At 45.2% G+C, this 16,474-nt stretch overlaps 1 protein-coding gene across 1 annotated transcript in view; it reads left to right on the plus strand.

The window, feature by feature from the left end:
- LOC134841199 (long-chain-fatty-acid--CoA ligase 4-like) overlaps window positions 1-16,474 on the plus strand; it is a 454,776-nt gene that overhangs the window by 350,911 nt on the left and 87,391 nt on the right. The window lies entirely within an intron of this gene.

Below are 16,474 nucleotides of genomic sequence, written 5' to 3' on the forward strand. Positions count from 1 at the left end.
CCTTCAGTCTCTTCAGAGGAGGAGCAGCTGTTGGAGAGTCTACTGAATGTGACGGACCCCGAGTCTTTTTGCTCCGATGAGCGGTTGTGCAGGCTGGACAGGTAGGGGCATCTCACCTAGCCGGTGATCCCTCTGCTCGCCTAGTCCCGGCTCACGAGCCAAGTCGTGTCCGGACATTTCTCCTCGGCGCCATCTCATCAATCGATTTCGACCTCTCTCGGCGGTGGTCCCGGACTTACCGAAGGCCAGCATCAACACCACTTCCGTGGGGCAATTCCCTCGACCCTCTCGTCCCAACGCGTTGAGAAGCGCGACCACAAACTTCGCCAGTCCCGGGTCTTCTCGTGTAAAGTCACAATCAATCAGCCGCTGATAGATCTCGTCTAGAGTCGCTCCTAGACTCGCTGAGAGGAATTCCATTAGTTCATTCGTGTCACCCATTTCTATCGTGTTGATTTTCTTCGTCGAGTTCCTTCTGGTTTGTTAGGTTCAATAAACAAGATTTGATCAATCAAGATCTAAAAAGCAAGTCACGACTTAAAACCATCATTTCATGCCGTCCCATTTTCAGGATAAAACATCATTCAAATTTTTTTTAAAACGATCCATTGAAATTTTTTTTCGTTGCTGATTTAAAAGTTAGCACCAAAGTGGATTGTCCACCTTCAACCTTATCGAGGTAACACAAATGAGGCCTCTGTTTCTATAAAAACTCGATATTCTTATACTCTCTTTTAAAGTCAGCCGCTAGTGCTGTTTTGAAGCTTATATCCGCGTTCATCGCTTTAGCGCATGTACGTTCCGTGAGTATGAAATCGCTGTCCGTTATGACGATATTGTTTGAATAATGGTTCGGTAGGTCAAAATAAAATTCAAAAGGTCGTCCAAAAGGTGGTTTTTTAGCGTTCTCGCCTTCCGTTTCCAGTTCTCCAGTTTCTCTTGCCGATTTTACTTTTTTGATGATTAGGTTTTCGGTGTGGGTGAGTCGTACCTCCACTCCCCGGACAAAAAAATCCATCGACGTCCTCGTCGATCGCCCAAAGTCGAGCAGATCGAGTTTGGATTGTGGAACGCGTAGAGAGCCATCTGGAGCGACCCAGTTTGACTCGCTATTGTCATGACTGACGTATTTAATGCAGTCTTTATCGACGTTCTGAATCGTCAAGATTGTCTCTTTAGGATCTGCCGGCAGATCATGGAGCCATTCGAGGACTCGCAAGTTCCTGCTCATGAGTCTGCTCTTCCTCTGGTTCGAACTCCACTTCCGGTTCTGAACGATCGTCGATCCAATCCTGATCCATGTCATTCACCAAGTCAATCTCTTTTGGCACCGCCAGTTCAACCAGTCCTACCAGCGAGTCCATCATATCACTTAAAACTATCCTGTCTATGACGAAATCCTCGCCATACTGGTTGTACTTCATCTTGTTCCTACATTTCTTGCTCTGGCGTGTCTCCATGGTGAGAGGAAAGTCAGGTTGTATTCCTTTGTCAATTTCAGTTTGTTCTGGGCAGTCCCAGTCCTCTTCGGCATAAGGTAGAGTTTCGTCGTCCACCTCTACTCGCTAGGTCAACTCCAGGTCCAGTGATAGATCGCAATCATCCGCCACCTCATTCCCGTCGTTTTTGTCGCGAGTACCCCTTTCATTCTTCTCACAAGCAGGATCCACTATCAAATAGTCTCCCTCTTGCATGTCCGCTGGGATGCACCAGTCCTCTGATGGGGCATTGTGCGGTTTGATGTTTTCGTAATGAGCTGCTCTTCCTGTGCTCAGTCGATAAAACCGACCTCCTTGGTGCACTTCTGTTATTTGAAATGGGCCGCGCCATTTTTTAATTAATTTTTTGGTTCCTTTTGGTGGAACTACTTCCTGGAAAACCCAGACGTAATCGCCAACGTCAGTCCTTTTATCAAACCTCCTTTATAGTCTAATTTGCGCCTGTTGCGTGTTCCTCCTGCATAAGTCATTGAGGTCCTGCTGTCTTCTAATAACATCCCGCACGTACGTTTGCGGTGCTGTCCTCTTCCCCTCATATTCAGGGTAGAAAAACGTCAACGGGAGCGCTTTTTCGTGACCCGTTAATATCATGTGCGGACTTATTCCCGTGGTGGAATGCTCCGTGCTGTTGTAAGCACCCATCACTTGCGGCAAGTGTCTATCCCAGTCATCCATGTAGCGTGAGCAATAGACTCTCAGCATGGATACCAGTGTGCGATTTTGCCTCTCGACTAGGCCATTTGTTTGCGGGTGATAAGTGGTCGAGTGCGCCTGCGCTACCTGCGACCTTTTCATTAACTCCTTCGTGAGATCACCCACGAATGCTTTGCCATTGTCCGATTGGAACGTGATGGGGCAGCCATGCCTCGCTATCCACACGTTTATCAAATGATCGCATGTTTCTTCCGCCGATGCTGTCATGCAGGGTGCTGCCTCCGCATACTTCGTAAAATGGTCGATCATTACCAGCACCAGATTAAAGCCCGTTGCTGTCATGCATATCTTCTGGTGATCAATCTGCACTACTTCATTGAACCGCGATGATTCTATTGACTGCAGAGGGAGTCTTAGTTTCCTGGGGTCTTTCGCCTGTTGACACGACGAGCATGCAGAGATCCACTTTTCACAAGCCTTCTTCAAACCAGGCCATTCGAATCGTTTCTGTATCCTGCTGTACACTTTGTCCACGCCTTGATGGCCCATCTGGTCATGTGAACGAAAGAGCAATTCGGTCTGGTATAGCTGTGGTAACACTATCGAATTGTACTTGTAAAGGACCTTGTCCTCCTCTTTACGTTTACAGGCTACGATTCCGTCTTTGTTCAGATACAACAAATCTTTTCTTCTCAAGTAGAACTGCTTCAAGATCTTATAGCTGTCTTCTTCCAAATCTCTTTTGTCAGGTGCTCCATTCTCGATCCATCTTTTTAGATAGCCGGTATCTGGCTTTCATATACGTCTTTACCACGTTTAATTGCCCGCTCATATCTCGGAGCATGAGCATCATCCATCAACTTGACGCACCATATCTTCTTCAAAGGTGTTGCTTCCTGCACATATGGCTCCAGATTGGTACGGACGACAGAGGTATACCTGTCTCTATCTGGATCCTGATGCATTTCCCGGTCCAGCCCGCGCTGTTTCCATTCCACAAGCAAGGAATGAATCGCAATCTCCGAAACGTCAGAATTGGAAGTAGTCTCCGATGTGTTCTCCCAGGACTGGGACATCGAGTCATCACTCGAGCCGATGGATTCCACATCATTATGTTCCGGTCTGTCTGTGATGTTTCTTGACTCTCCAAAAAACTTTGTCCCTTGGTCGCCTTGAACCCGGCTTCCCGGACAACTTTCTGTCTTTTGGTTGTCTCAACATTGTCTCCCCGGACAAGTGCCTGACTCCCGGACATTGTTTGTCCCCGGATGAACAATTCAAGCTCGGTTCGTACTCTTCCCTTGCATCCGTAAATTGTACTTTTCTCGTGAAACTGGATTTCGACTTGACCCTGACTTCTTCAGTGGCTTGGACCGTGGTCGGTTTCCCAACAAGACATCCTTCGGCATTGAGGTCACCAGCTGGTTTACTATGGACCGGCAATCCCGTTCCACATCGCGACTGCGAATGGTCACTTGCCTCTTTTCAGTTCTCTCAGTGACGGTCAACCGTTGAACGGTCTCCATCCACTCACTATTATGTCTGTCAACATCTCTATCCAGCAAGTCACGGAGTTTCCCCATGACGTCCGGCGCCACATTCACTGTCCTATTTAGCAGGGCTATGCTGTTTATACCCAGCCTGGTAAGCTCTTGCTGCACCAGATTGGAACGGACTAGCAGATCCAATGGGACTGGATCACCCCTGGCCAATACCTTTATTTCGGCGGCCGTTTCCACCGGAAGCTCAGGGTGTCCTGGTATGGGGTGCCCTGACTTGTCCAGCCACCTGGTGAGTGGTAGTTTATCGTAGGTTTCCTTATCTAGAAATGAAAATCCGTCTTTGGTTTCTGCCTGATTGGCCTGCTTCTCCTCTAAGCGCCCATAAAATTCTGTCATCTTACTGAGGCTATCAGCATTCTGGTGCTTGTCACGGGTACGGTGCTCTATGATCATGTGGTATCCATCCAGGCGCACGATCCAACGACCAATATAACTTTGGTCCATCGAATAGGTTTTCAGCCAGGCAAGGGCACGTTTATCCACACGCAACTTGAAGGGAGCACTCCCCAAGTAGGCCCTGTATTTTTCCACGAAAGTGATCACCGCGAACATTTCCGCTTTTGGTGCTCCACAATTCATCTCGGTATCGCTCAAGACCTTACTTCCGTAGGCTATTGGACGGAGAACCGTTCTCATGTTCCAATCTTGCTCCTGGTGGAGTATGCCTGATATCGCAACTACTGATGCATCCGTGTCTAACACGAACATCCCCTTTCTGTTGGCATGCCGTGGACTGGTGCCTCGCAAAGTTCACGCTTAATGTTTTCAAATGAAACTTGGGCTTCATCAGCCCAAGTGAATTTTTTGCCTTTATTTCTCATCAACTGCTGCATGGGGTATATCTTATCGGCGTATCCCTTGACGAAATCCCGATACTAGTTAGCAAACCACAAAAAGCTCATCAGTTGTGTATCCGTCTTGGGTGCCTTCCAGGTCAAAACCGCTTCGACCGCTTCGGGATCTGGTCTCACTCCATGCTTATTCACCAGGCGGCCTAGATACTTTATGGAGTCTCTGACGATTTCACACTTTGAGGGTTTACACTTCAGTCCCGCCTGCTTCATGCAAGTAAACACTTCATCCAACCTCTCTATGTGATCCTCCAGGGGTGGCGTTGCCATCACAACATCATCGACGTAACACATGATGAGATTCCCGTATTTCTTTGTCACGCTCGTGAGTGCCTGGGCCATCAGTCGCTGGAATGTGGCCGTCGCGTTGCACAATCCTCTTCCACTGGAACAATCCCAGCTCGCACGCGAAGCCCGTTTTCTCACAATCTTGCTTTCGGAGTGGCATTTGCCAGAACGCCGAGCCCAAATCTAACGTCGTGAAGAACTTCGCGTCCCCCAGCTTGGAAAGGCTCTCATCGATCCGGGGAATCGGGTATGCGTCCTTTATCGTCACTGCGTTCAGATAACGGAAATCACAACAAAACTTGAGTTGCCCCCTTTCTTTTTAGCCATGACCACACCACAAGTCCACGGGTACTTCGACGGCTCGATCATGTCGTAGTCCATTAACATCTCGATTTCCTTCCTGCACGCTTCCGACTTATGAGGGGTCATTCTCCTCCTCCTTCGCCACGGCGTAAAATTGCAGCAACCTATGTCAGCCTTATGCTTTGAAAAAACGTCTGCATTCCGATTTAGCACCGCCCTAAGCAAATCTAGTTGCTTGTCTGATATTTTACCCTTCAAATGTTTCAAACCGTTTTATTCGCTGCTAACTGGTTAATTAAGATTTTATTAAGAGGTTTCTTTTCATACTTCCTCTCAGGATCTTTGATCCTAATCAACCCGTCATTGAGGTCGATCATGACATCAAAGTTGCGTACGAAGTCCCTCCCCAGGATGAATTGATCGGATTCGTCCAAGTTTTCCACTACCAGGAAGCTCATCCAAAGATGTCTTCCTCCAAGCTGTAGTGATATGATTGGGGACCGTCCAGTCGCATAGATTGCTCCCTGACTGGCAGCTGCCAGTCTGATGTTTGTCGGTATCAGATCCGATTTGTCGAAGCCAATCTCAGTCCAGGTCTTGACCGACTTGACGCTGACCACTGCTCCCGTGTCTAACAATCCCTTCACTGAAAGTTGTCAGCCCTGCACACCCAGCACGTGTGCGGCCAGATCGGCTTCGCAACCTATGTGGACCGAATCCTGTTCTAGCATGGCATTATGTCCGATTCGTCACACCTTCAGCTCTTCTTGACCAATGTATGTCATCACTCGCATCAGTTACGTGAGCTTTTGTGTAGATATTGATGCCGTCCACATTCATCAGAATCGGATATGGGTCATGTACTTCTATGTAATGTCCATCCACTCTCATCAGCCTCAGACCTCCTGTCGTGAGCAGCGCACGCACTGCTCTGGAGTCCAGCTTGGGATCCTTCTCCCTCAGGTTGTCTGCATAAATGTCCAGGTGGACCAGCGTAACCTCGGACGGTTCACTCAAGTTCTTGACCACCTGGTGTCCTGCGACTGAGATAATGGACATTTTCTTCGTCCCTTCTTTCGTCATGCCGAAAGTTCTACCCGATATGCCATTTATCTTTAGTCCCTGATTTCTGGGTTCCCGTTTGTCCTCTTTCGTTTTTTTACTCAAAATGTCAATTTTTTCTCGAAGATCTGTGCTCTCCATTTCCGACCTTACCCATTGCTCAACTTCCTTCATGGTCTTCACCTTCTTAGTCGTAAAAGTGCTCGGTGTCGTCTCTTTTCTTCGAGACTCAGCCTCGTTCATCAGACGTGCTCGATTGACTTTGACGCCCGAAAGCGCCTCTTCATTGCGGGGATGTTTCGCGTCCGCCACTGCATCCCAAAATTGAGTGCAGTCCGACTTGAAGTGTCCCTCAAAATTACAGGAGAAGCACCTCGGTCCATACTTCATAATGAGTCCTCTAACGTACTCTTCGTGGTCCTCGTTGGTCGCATCAACGTCGTCGAGAAAATGGCCTATCGCCTTCACGTTCACATGGTGGTCCATCGAGCCACAATTCGCACAGGACCTCCTCTTATCCATGTTGTCGCGAGGTTTGTACCAACTGGAGTTCGCGCCAGTGTTTGTTCCGCCGTAGTTGCCATAATTGCTGTAACGGTTTTCCGCCCACGGTCTTATGAGCAAGTACTCACGCGACTTCATACGACCCAGAGAAGATGAGGTCGACTGCGGTTGCAGCCTGGTACTTGATGACGCGCAGCCCTTTGCTTGCCCATCGACATCATCAACCTGTCGAACGTTGAGGACGCTCCCATTGTTATCCAATCAGACATGGGTCTGGTCGGCAAGGCGGAAAACTCCTTCCTGCTCATGTAATTCCTTGGGCACGGCGTGAAGTTCACATCCGGGTGGGTTATCTCCGGATGGTCATAACTGGAAGATAGACCTTCAACTTGTAGTGACGCCATGCGCTCATCGTACAAAGATTTCCAGCTTTTCTTGGCCTTCGAACCCGTTTGTTCTTCACTCGGGCTTATACTCGACATCATCGCGTTCTTGCTCTGCTTGGCCAGAGATGAGTGGGTATTGGCCGGATGTAAAAGTTCTTTTCTCCACTTATGACTCTTGGTCTCCGATTTGGACATTCCCCTGAACAACACTTCCTCTCGCGGCTCGGACTCGGAACGCTCCGAGGCCTCCTCCGTCCTCTCGACTTCCTCCCGTTCGAGGTCCTCGCTCGGTTCAAAGTCGGGTCGAATAAGCGTTCGTTCCCCTTCGTCAAAGGGGTCCACAAGCGCTTCGCTCGCCGGTCCGGCCTCGGCGCTTCGCCCTTGATCGCCATCGAGGTTCTTCTCGCTTCTTAGTTTCATTTCGCTCACTGAAAGATCAGCTTGATCTTTAGTCGATTCGTTGTCAGCAAAAGCATCGGAAACGCTGCTAAACGAAGATTGGCTACGACTAGTTCTAAATTTTAGTGTTCTTCCCTTGCTCAACTTGGGAATCTTAGTAGTCAATCCTAGCGAGTCTCTACGCTGCTTGATTTGTAATAAATAGTAATATTCGTACAATTCAATGGCAATGTACACGTACCGCAACTAATTTCAAGTTAATTTACTTACTCTGCCTACTCGATTTCGTCAGTATCAAAATGTCTCTTAGATTTCTCAATGATAATATTAGTGACTCAGCTAAAGTTACACACAGGGCCTGCTCAGTATTGATATAATGCTAACTCAACCCCTTTGTATAGTATAACAGTATCACAAAATTTTCACAAGATATAGTCAATATACAAAACACAATTGATAATCAGATAAGAAGATCCTACAGGTGACAGCGACCTTTCGTCAGTTTCAATTTACCGCCACACTCTTATCAAATCACTGCTTTGTTAAAAGCAAACAATCTTTTGTAAAAATGCAGTGATGATTCAGGAATAGATCAATAAAACTTAGTCTTAAAGAAGAAGACTTCCCTCAATCGGAACACTCCAAAAGAACGAAGCCCAGGACACTGTCTGCTCAAGTGAATGTGTATTTGCCTAATACACTCACCGAGGTCTTCTTTTAGGTGTCCTGCGATTGCCCGAGCTTTCTTACTAAGTAGCTCAAGGCAACCTCTGATCGAAAAAATTCTAGAGTCTATGAAAAAGCTCCCCCACACCCGGGACGCCCCAAGTGTACGAGAGCAGGGAACAATTTTTCCTCTCAAGTGAGTGTGTATCTGCCTAATACACTCACCGAGGTCTTCTTTTTTGTGTTTCCAGATTGCCCGAGTTTTCCTATTAGGCGACTCAAGGCAACCACACAACCAAAATCAAAATCAAAAAAATTTGGTTCGGGTACTTCTGACAGACCCGATCTAGACTCCAAACTTGATCACGAATTCCCGGGTCAAATGGGCTCCTGTGATCCTAATATGCACGCCCGTTGTTAGTTGACATTTTATACCGATCCTAAAAGGATATTTTCGTTGCTCAAATTGCCCCAGAATGTTTCCCTAAGTTTTCAATAAGGAGGGCTGCTAAGAGGTTTAAGTCACTCCGGAGGGTTACTTCGGAGGGTTTCTTCAAAATTTCAAATTTTTTCGAATAACACTTGGAAGGGCCTCCAAGTAGTCTCAAAAGGTGTCTAAACAAGCTAAATTCTCTGTGTGGGGTTGTTTTAACTTCTTCGGAGTGTCTCGTGGAAAGTTTCCACTAAGGAGGGTTGCTAAGGAGCTTAGCTGACTCCGGAGGGTTACTTCGGAGGATTCCCAAAAAATCAAGAAAAAGGGTTATTCTACCGCGGTAAAGCCTCCAAATGAGGTGTAACTGACTTAAAACCAGGTTGGCTGACACGGTCAACGTTCCCAGTAGGATAAAAAGGTGATCTTATAAAATTTTCTGCCATTCGGAGGGTTCCCCAAAAATTGGACCCTCCGAACTAACAAATTCTAAAAAAAATTTCTTTTCCGAGATTATCAACCCAAAAACGGTTGCAGTCCGGGAAAGTGATCAAAAATGTCGACTTATGGTACCAAAACTGTCCCGATCGGTTGGCTAGTCTTTGAGAAATTGCCAAAAACGCGTTCGTCAAAATGGCCTTTTTTCACCACCTATATAGGTTCTGAAAAACTTTTTCCGCAATTCCTAGTGAAATTGCCTAAAAATATTTTAAATGAGCGTAGTAGCCCCGTACGGCACTGGGACAATGCAAAAAATTGGACCAAAAAGGGTTCGGAAACAAAAATTTGGCCAATAACTATCAAATTTGGACCCTCCGATTCCTTCCTTTTCCAATCTTTAAGTCGTTAGCTCTTTAAGTCGATCCACGGAGCTAATCGGAGGGTTAATCAAAAATTTCTCTAATAACCGAGCACGTTATGCTAGTACACTCCTAACGCAAAAACTTTTATTGCTCTAACTCTAAAAACTCAAAAACTCGATCCCCAAAACAAATTGATAAAATTCGGAATATTATCAAAATTTTGATCGAAAAGTTTTGTTTTCGCTAACTTCTTCTAAATCTTTTTTTGCTTGGGGTTTTTTTAGTTAGAGGGACCGAACTACTTAGTAACTACCCATATAAAAGCTTTTTGTTGTTCAGAAAAGCTCGGATGTCTAAAGTTTTGGGGGTCTACAGTTTGGTCGAAAATCAGTAATTTTCGACAAAATTGGGTGTTTCTCTGGTCTAAATAAGAGATAAGTAATATATAATACGGATAATAATCTATTAGTGGTCGTTAATGAATTTTACTATACCCTCCTTTGCACCAAAGTACCCGAACTAAGACCCTTAACTCGGAAATTCGTGATCGATGGAGGGTACAATCGGACCGCGCCAATCGTGCCCCCCACCTCTTAAGTTTTGATGAAATAGTACCCGAACGATACCAAAATTGTTTCAACAATACCCAACAGTCGTTGTGGATGTTGTCCTTGATGCCCCTGTTGAGTGTGGAACACGTCGTTCAGCTTGCCGCTCTAGCCTCCGTTCACCGGCAAAATCACCATCAACGTGCTTAAATACTCAAAATACACTCAAGGCTGGGTACCCAACCCGTCACCAAAACACACAATTTTTCTATCAGAAATGATATACCTAACCCTCCGGCCCCCGGAATTTTCGGTATTAACTAAGTTAAAAAGCTAAATAGTACTAGGCGGAGGGTACGGACAGTCCCCCTAGCACAACAAAGGTCACTAAGGCCTCTAACTTGGGCTTACGCCCGGAGCGGAGTGTTCGTCGCTGAAACGCTTGCTGATCATGATGGTCTCATGCCTTTAACAGGCCCACCCAGGAGCGCCATAAAACGTCTATGTAACATTCGCCCAAATACTAGACAGCGACGGAGCGTAGAAAAAGTACCTATTAACGACTGGCAGGCGTCAGTTACCTTAATTCTACTCGTTTTTCACCGTCTCGACCTTGCCAGTTGATTTTCTGGTCTGTCTAGGGCTAAGTAAAAAGTTACCATTTTTAGGCCATCAGTCAAACGACTTTTTATCAGCTTTCGTTTACATGCGAACACAACCACATAGCTGAGTCTCGGATCCTCAGACTACGTGATTGCTATTAAAAACACGGCTCGAATACCCTATTTTAATATGTTTTTGGTGACAGTTTTATATTAGATTCATTGGAGATGGATTGACCCTTTCCTCTTTCTAGCTACTCATATTCTAAAATATCAAACAATACCGGTGTTAATTCAAAGTTTTATGGCATCAGAGTAGCTAAAAAGTTAGTTTATTACAGTCTTTCACCATATATCATTCTCTGGGGGGCCGAGCCTCCGCTTCCGTGATTTCCTCGAGATAACTTCGTTATCACTCCCAATTCGTGGCACGGGAGGGTACTGATCAAAATTCCTTCCCCACTGAAGCCTCCTTTCCCACTAATTTCTTCCGCTAAGTGTCTTATTGTGCGTGATTGTCACGAACAGAGGTTTCGTGTTTTTATCGTTCTCGTGCGACTGTGTTTCACTATATTTGCTGTTGTTCTGACTTTTTCACCTTTTTCAGTCAAAATGGCCGTTTTTTTTGTGTTTCTGAGAAACATTCGTTCGACAATCGAAATTTTGAAATTTGAAATTTCTAGAACATTTCTACCCTCCTTCGCAGTACTTTTTCGTCGTTAAGGCCTTTAATCGTTTTCTCGTGTTTCCCCGGAAGGTTGCGCTGTGCCAGTCTGGCAGAATGGCACAAGTTGCAAGCTATCTGAAAACCCTTAAAACGCCCCACACTCGGGCACCTGTACAACTTTGCTAATTTGATCGAGACGATCGGTTTATTGGAAAACAGTATGGGTATACTATTTTTATTAATATAAAAGTTTGATGCGCCCAATCTGGAAGTCAAAGCCACTGTTCTTTTTATGTTTTTGTCGTTTTTTGTACCTATTTCTAAACTTTTTTGGTTTTTTGTTTCGTTTTTTCTCTTTTTCTCGTTTTTTGTGCCCCTAGTGAACCCCTTTACTCGGTTAGCTAGGCCTCGTTTCGGAAATTGCACCGAGAACTTTTCTCAAGTTTTGTTAAAAAGCTATCACGGTGCAACCGGAAGGTGAATACATTCCCGTTGAACCGTACCACCGGTACTCTAGAATGGGCATGTAGCCCGGAGCTGTGTCAATTTGGCTTGATTCCATAGTCTTGATGTCGTAAAAACACCCAGGAGCGCCATAAAAATACTAGGTAACAGTCGCCTACTTAAGTCACATATGAGGTTAAAGTCACATATGAGGTTAAAGAAAAAAATTACGAAACCCACCAACCCACTCTAGAAAATAAAAACGTCCCCATAATTAGGTCTCTAAATACCTAAAACACGCAAACGCCGTTGAAAACAGGGTCGGAACCTCACGTATAGTTACTTTTTATTAGACAGTGGACCTTTGATCCTGTGCCAATTGGTAAAATTTGGAAGTTTGACCTTGAGGAACACGAAACACGCAATTTTGGGAGGAAATTTTATTTTTGAAAATTTCGAATGGAGCCTGTCATGCTCAACTTTCTCGCAACAACTGAAAATATCAGAGAAATAAGATCAAAACATCTAATTTACAATCGCGGGAAAGTACCTAAAAATCAGCGGGAAAGTGCTATTCGCAGTTTCCAGACACAAAATAAAACGCGAGTAGAGCCGTATTATCCTGAAATAGGAAAAGAAACGATTGCGAAAGAAGATCACGATTATTCGAGCTGAACTAGAGTGAACCCTCAGTGGAAATGTGGACAGCTGGGGTGTCCCAATGGTTCAGACCAAAACTTCATTACTAGATTCAAAATTTGTTTTCATTATTAAAACTAATTAGTATTAAACTTCTCAAGTTATCATACTTAATTTTCGAGTTGCTCATTAATTTAGTTACCTCTAACTCCCGAGTGTGCCGACATGTGAGTTCTCAATTTAGTTTTCTTGAGTGTGTTTTATGATTGTTATGTTGAGATAAGGCGAGTTTTAGTTTGATCCATCTGAAATGGATCAAAGTTTCACTGTCTAATAAAAAGTAACTGTGCGGACTGTTCCGACCCTGTTTTTAACGGCGTTCGTGTATTTTGGGTATTTTGAGACCTAAGTATGGGGACGTTCTTATGTTCTAGAGTGGGGGGTATTTTGGTATCGGCCTTTAAGCTGTAACGGGTTTTTAGTCTCATGTCGCAAGCGAACCGAATTGGCTCCGACCGTTTTGAGGTGGAAAAACACGAGAGATAGTGTCCCTGACTCTTGAGCCAATGGTTATAGAGCCTATTTTTCTTAAGCCTCATATGTGACCGAAGTAGGCGACTGTTACATAGTGTTTTTATGGCGCTCCTGGGTGTTTTTACGACATCATGACTACGGAGTCGAACCCACTTGACGCAGCTCCGGGGCTACATGCCCATTCTGGAGGACCGGTGGTACGGTTCAGCGGAAACGTGTAAGCCTTCCGGTTGTACCGTGATAGCTTTTTAAGAAAACTCGAGAAAATTTTCTGGTATGCTGTCCGAACGAGGCTTAGCTAACCGAGTAAGGGGGTAACTAGGGGGACAAAAAAAAAGAGCAAAAGACAAAAAGCGAAACAAAAACCGAAAAAGAACAGAAAAAGGAACAAAAACTATAAAACAAAAAATGACAATGACTTTGACACCAAATTAGTTGGATCAAACCTTTATATTAATTAAATAGTATACCCACACTGTTTTTTTATAAGACCGATCGTTTCGATCATTTTAGCAATCTGAAAAGGTGCCAGAGTGTGGGGCGTTGTGAAGGGTTTTCAGATAGCTTGCAACTTAGCTGGACCATTAGGAGACTTGACTGGAACAGGTGACCAGTCTAGTGGGAAAGTAGTTCACAGGGATTTAGCTGGACCATTAGGAGACTTGACTGGAAAAGGTGACCAGCCGAGTGGGAAAGTGGTGCTGGTGATCAGTCGCAGGACAAGTCAAGGAAACAACCAGCACAAGCAGAGCAACAAGAGAGGACGGGGGCGTTCTCAAGTTGGTCAAACGGGTATCGTTAAAATCCACACTACATTATAGGAAATAAGTGTAAAATTGGATAAGCGGAACCCCATTATTTTGAGGAAGTTTCTACTCAAGCAGGCCTGGAAACAGGTCTACGGTTATCTCTCGAGAGATTTAGCACCCGGCGTTTAAGGGAATTTTCGGCTTAAGAGGGGGGTTAAAGAGGGGGGAGGTTAGAAGGGGGGCTGGTTAGGTTTGAGGTTGGTGGTTGTTAAGTGTAAAAAGGGGGGACACATTAGAGTAACTAATTGATCGGCACGTCGATTTAGTTACATTAAATTCTTACACGCGTCGGCTATAAGAAGCGGATATCCAAATTTAACATCGAATTAAGGTAGGTACCCTGGTCGGATCAGGAGGGGGGAACGGACATAGACAATTTTTGTGATACCCCATAAGATCGCTAGCAGGGGGGAGGAGAACGCGTGGCAATCAGGTACCAGACATTTTTTATTGTTGTTCAGACAAAGGGTTGACATAAGTCACCTTTGAATTTTAGGTGGGTACATCATTTTTTTTCTCTTTCTCTTTTTTCGCTTTTATAGATATTCATTATTTTTCTCTGTGTTAAATTTTTGACGCTTTTTGGAGAAGAAAGTTTTAATCGGTTTTGGACAAACAGGTGATCACAAGACACCTAGAACAGTTTGGGTTTCAACTTGCGTCACAATATTAAAAGGGGGTTGGTGATTTTAACTTTTGGCCGGTAAGGTTGGGTGTTTTTGGGCGAATATTTACTAGAGCTCGAGTGGTGATAAAAGGTACAGTGGTTCAAGGCAGTCTTGGGACAGGCAGTCTTGGGACAGGCAGTCTTGGGACAGGCAGTCTTGGGACAGGCAGTCTTGGGACAGGCAGTCTTGGGACAGGACAGGCAGTCTTGAGACAGGCAGTCTTGGGACAGTCAGTCTTGGGACAGAACCAGAAAGTCTTGGGACAGTACCAGAAAGTCTTGGGACAGCACCAGAAAGTCTTGGGACAGCACCAGAAAGTCTTGGGACAGTACATAGAAGTGTTGGGACAGTACATAGAAGTGTTGGGACAGTACGTAGAAGTGTTGGGACAGTACGTAGAGGTGTTGGGGCAGTACGTAGAAGTGGTGTGACGGTACTAAAGGGTCTTAAGACAGGTCGAAATAACTAAATCAAAAGCAATAGGACTAGTCGGAACGTTAAATCGCGATAGATTGGATTCGGTTGGGATCACCAATTAGTAAAAAAATTTAACAAATCTTATAAAGAATAGGAAAGTACTTTTTCTTTATTATTATATTTATTATCAAAAATTTTTTTAATTCTTAGAATAGGCTTTTGTAAAAAGCGATATTGTAAATAGAAATAATTGTAAATAAAAATCGTGAGACGGAGCAGGGTACCGATAGCTGAAAAAAAAGAGCTACAGAGTCAAAGACAAAATATAATTCGTCGCAACGAAAAACGACATCGGTTGGCCCAAGAATAACAAAGAAGAACTTTTCAGTTAGCATGGTCAACACAAGGAGTAATAGAGAGAACAAGACAAAAGAGGGCGCGGAAGGGAAACAAGCGGAACCCACCAACGAGATTGACCTAGAAACACCAGACCAGAGTGTGGATGAGATGGAGAAGAAGACGACGGAGTCGACACCGATGCCGATTGCAGAGGAACCAAATCCAAAGTCGATGAAGTTCTCGCCGATAGACACTGTGGAGGACACAACGGGCAACACGCCGGAAACGTTAAAGGACGAGTCTCAAGCAAAAAGAACGTCATTTACTGAAAGGTTGGCAAGGATGGTCGGGATTAAATCGAGAGACATAGTGACGGAGGAACCGAAATCCGAGAAAGGCAAAACATTCGGAACAGTTTCCACGAAAACGACAGAGACCAACCAAGACGAAGACCAGCTTCAGCAGATGTCAGACAAGGTAGAGGCCACTGATGGAGAGCGAGATATGAACATCAAAAAAGACATGCAAGAGATGAAGCAACGGTATGACGCAGTGAACAGCCAGTTGGGAAGTCTAAAAACGAGAATGGATACAATGAGAAGAGACCAGGCTGAGAGTTCATGTGCCATACAGGCAAAATTAGATGCCATCTTGAGAAACTCTACATCACAAGATAGGCCGGCAACGGATCGAACGCAAGGTATTAGAGTTGATTTCGTGGAACAACAACGGAACAAACGGCAGTCAACACCGTTACCGTTACCCCGGGATGCAGCGAGCACAGCACCGGGGGGGGGGGGGGGGTTTAGGAAAATTATGAAAAGTGGAACCGCAAATACGACGAGTGGCCCAGGTGATTCCACGACTTACACTAATGCGGGACCTGATGCCATGACATGGGCCAGCACCTGGGAGATGATGAATAGAACATTGGAAGCGTTCGCCACGAGAAACACTGAATCGGGTGAGAGAGGAGGTGGCAAATCCAGGAAAACCTTCAAGAAGCCGAAAGAATTTAAGGATGACTCAGACGGATGCATCGACACTTGGGTAGAAGTCATAAGACTACATTTGGAACAGGACAACTTGAACGACGGGAGACAAGCCTGCACAGTAATACTCAGTAACTTAGAAGGCACGGCATTGAAATGCGTAGTCGCAAAGAAAGAAGAGGAACGGACAAGATCTTCGAGATATTGTTGAATCGGTTCGGGTCAGGCATGAAGGGTCACCAAGCGATGATGAGATTCGAGAAAAGGAGGCAAAGGGACGATGGATCAACTGATCGGTTCCTAGATGATCTCGAGATTTTGAGACAAAGGAGTGATCCTGAAGAGTCAACAAACGGAAGGAACTTTAGCATTGCCTCGAAGTTCATCGATGGGGTGAAAAGTGACGAC

This window comes from Symsagittifera roscoffensis, chromosome 3 (genome assembly GCF_963678635.1).
Source record: "Symsagittifera roscoffensis chromosome 3, txSymRosc1.1, whole genome shotgun sequence".
In the NCBI taxonomy this organism is placed as follows: domain Eukaryota; kingdom Metazoa; phylum Xenacoelomorpha; order Acoela; family Convolutidae; genus Symsagittifera; species Symsagittifera roscoffensis.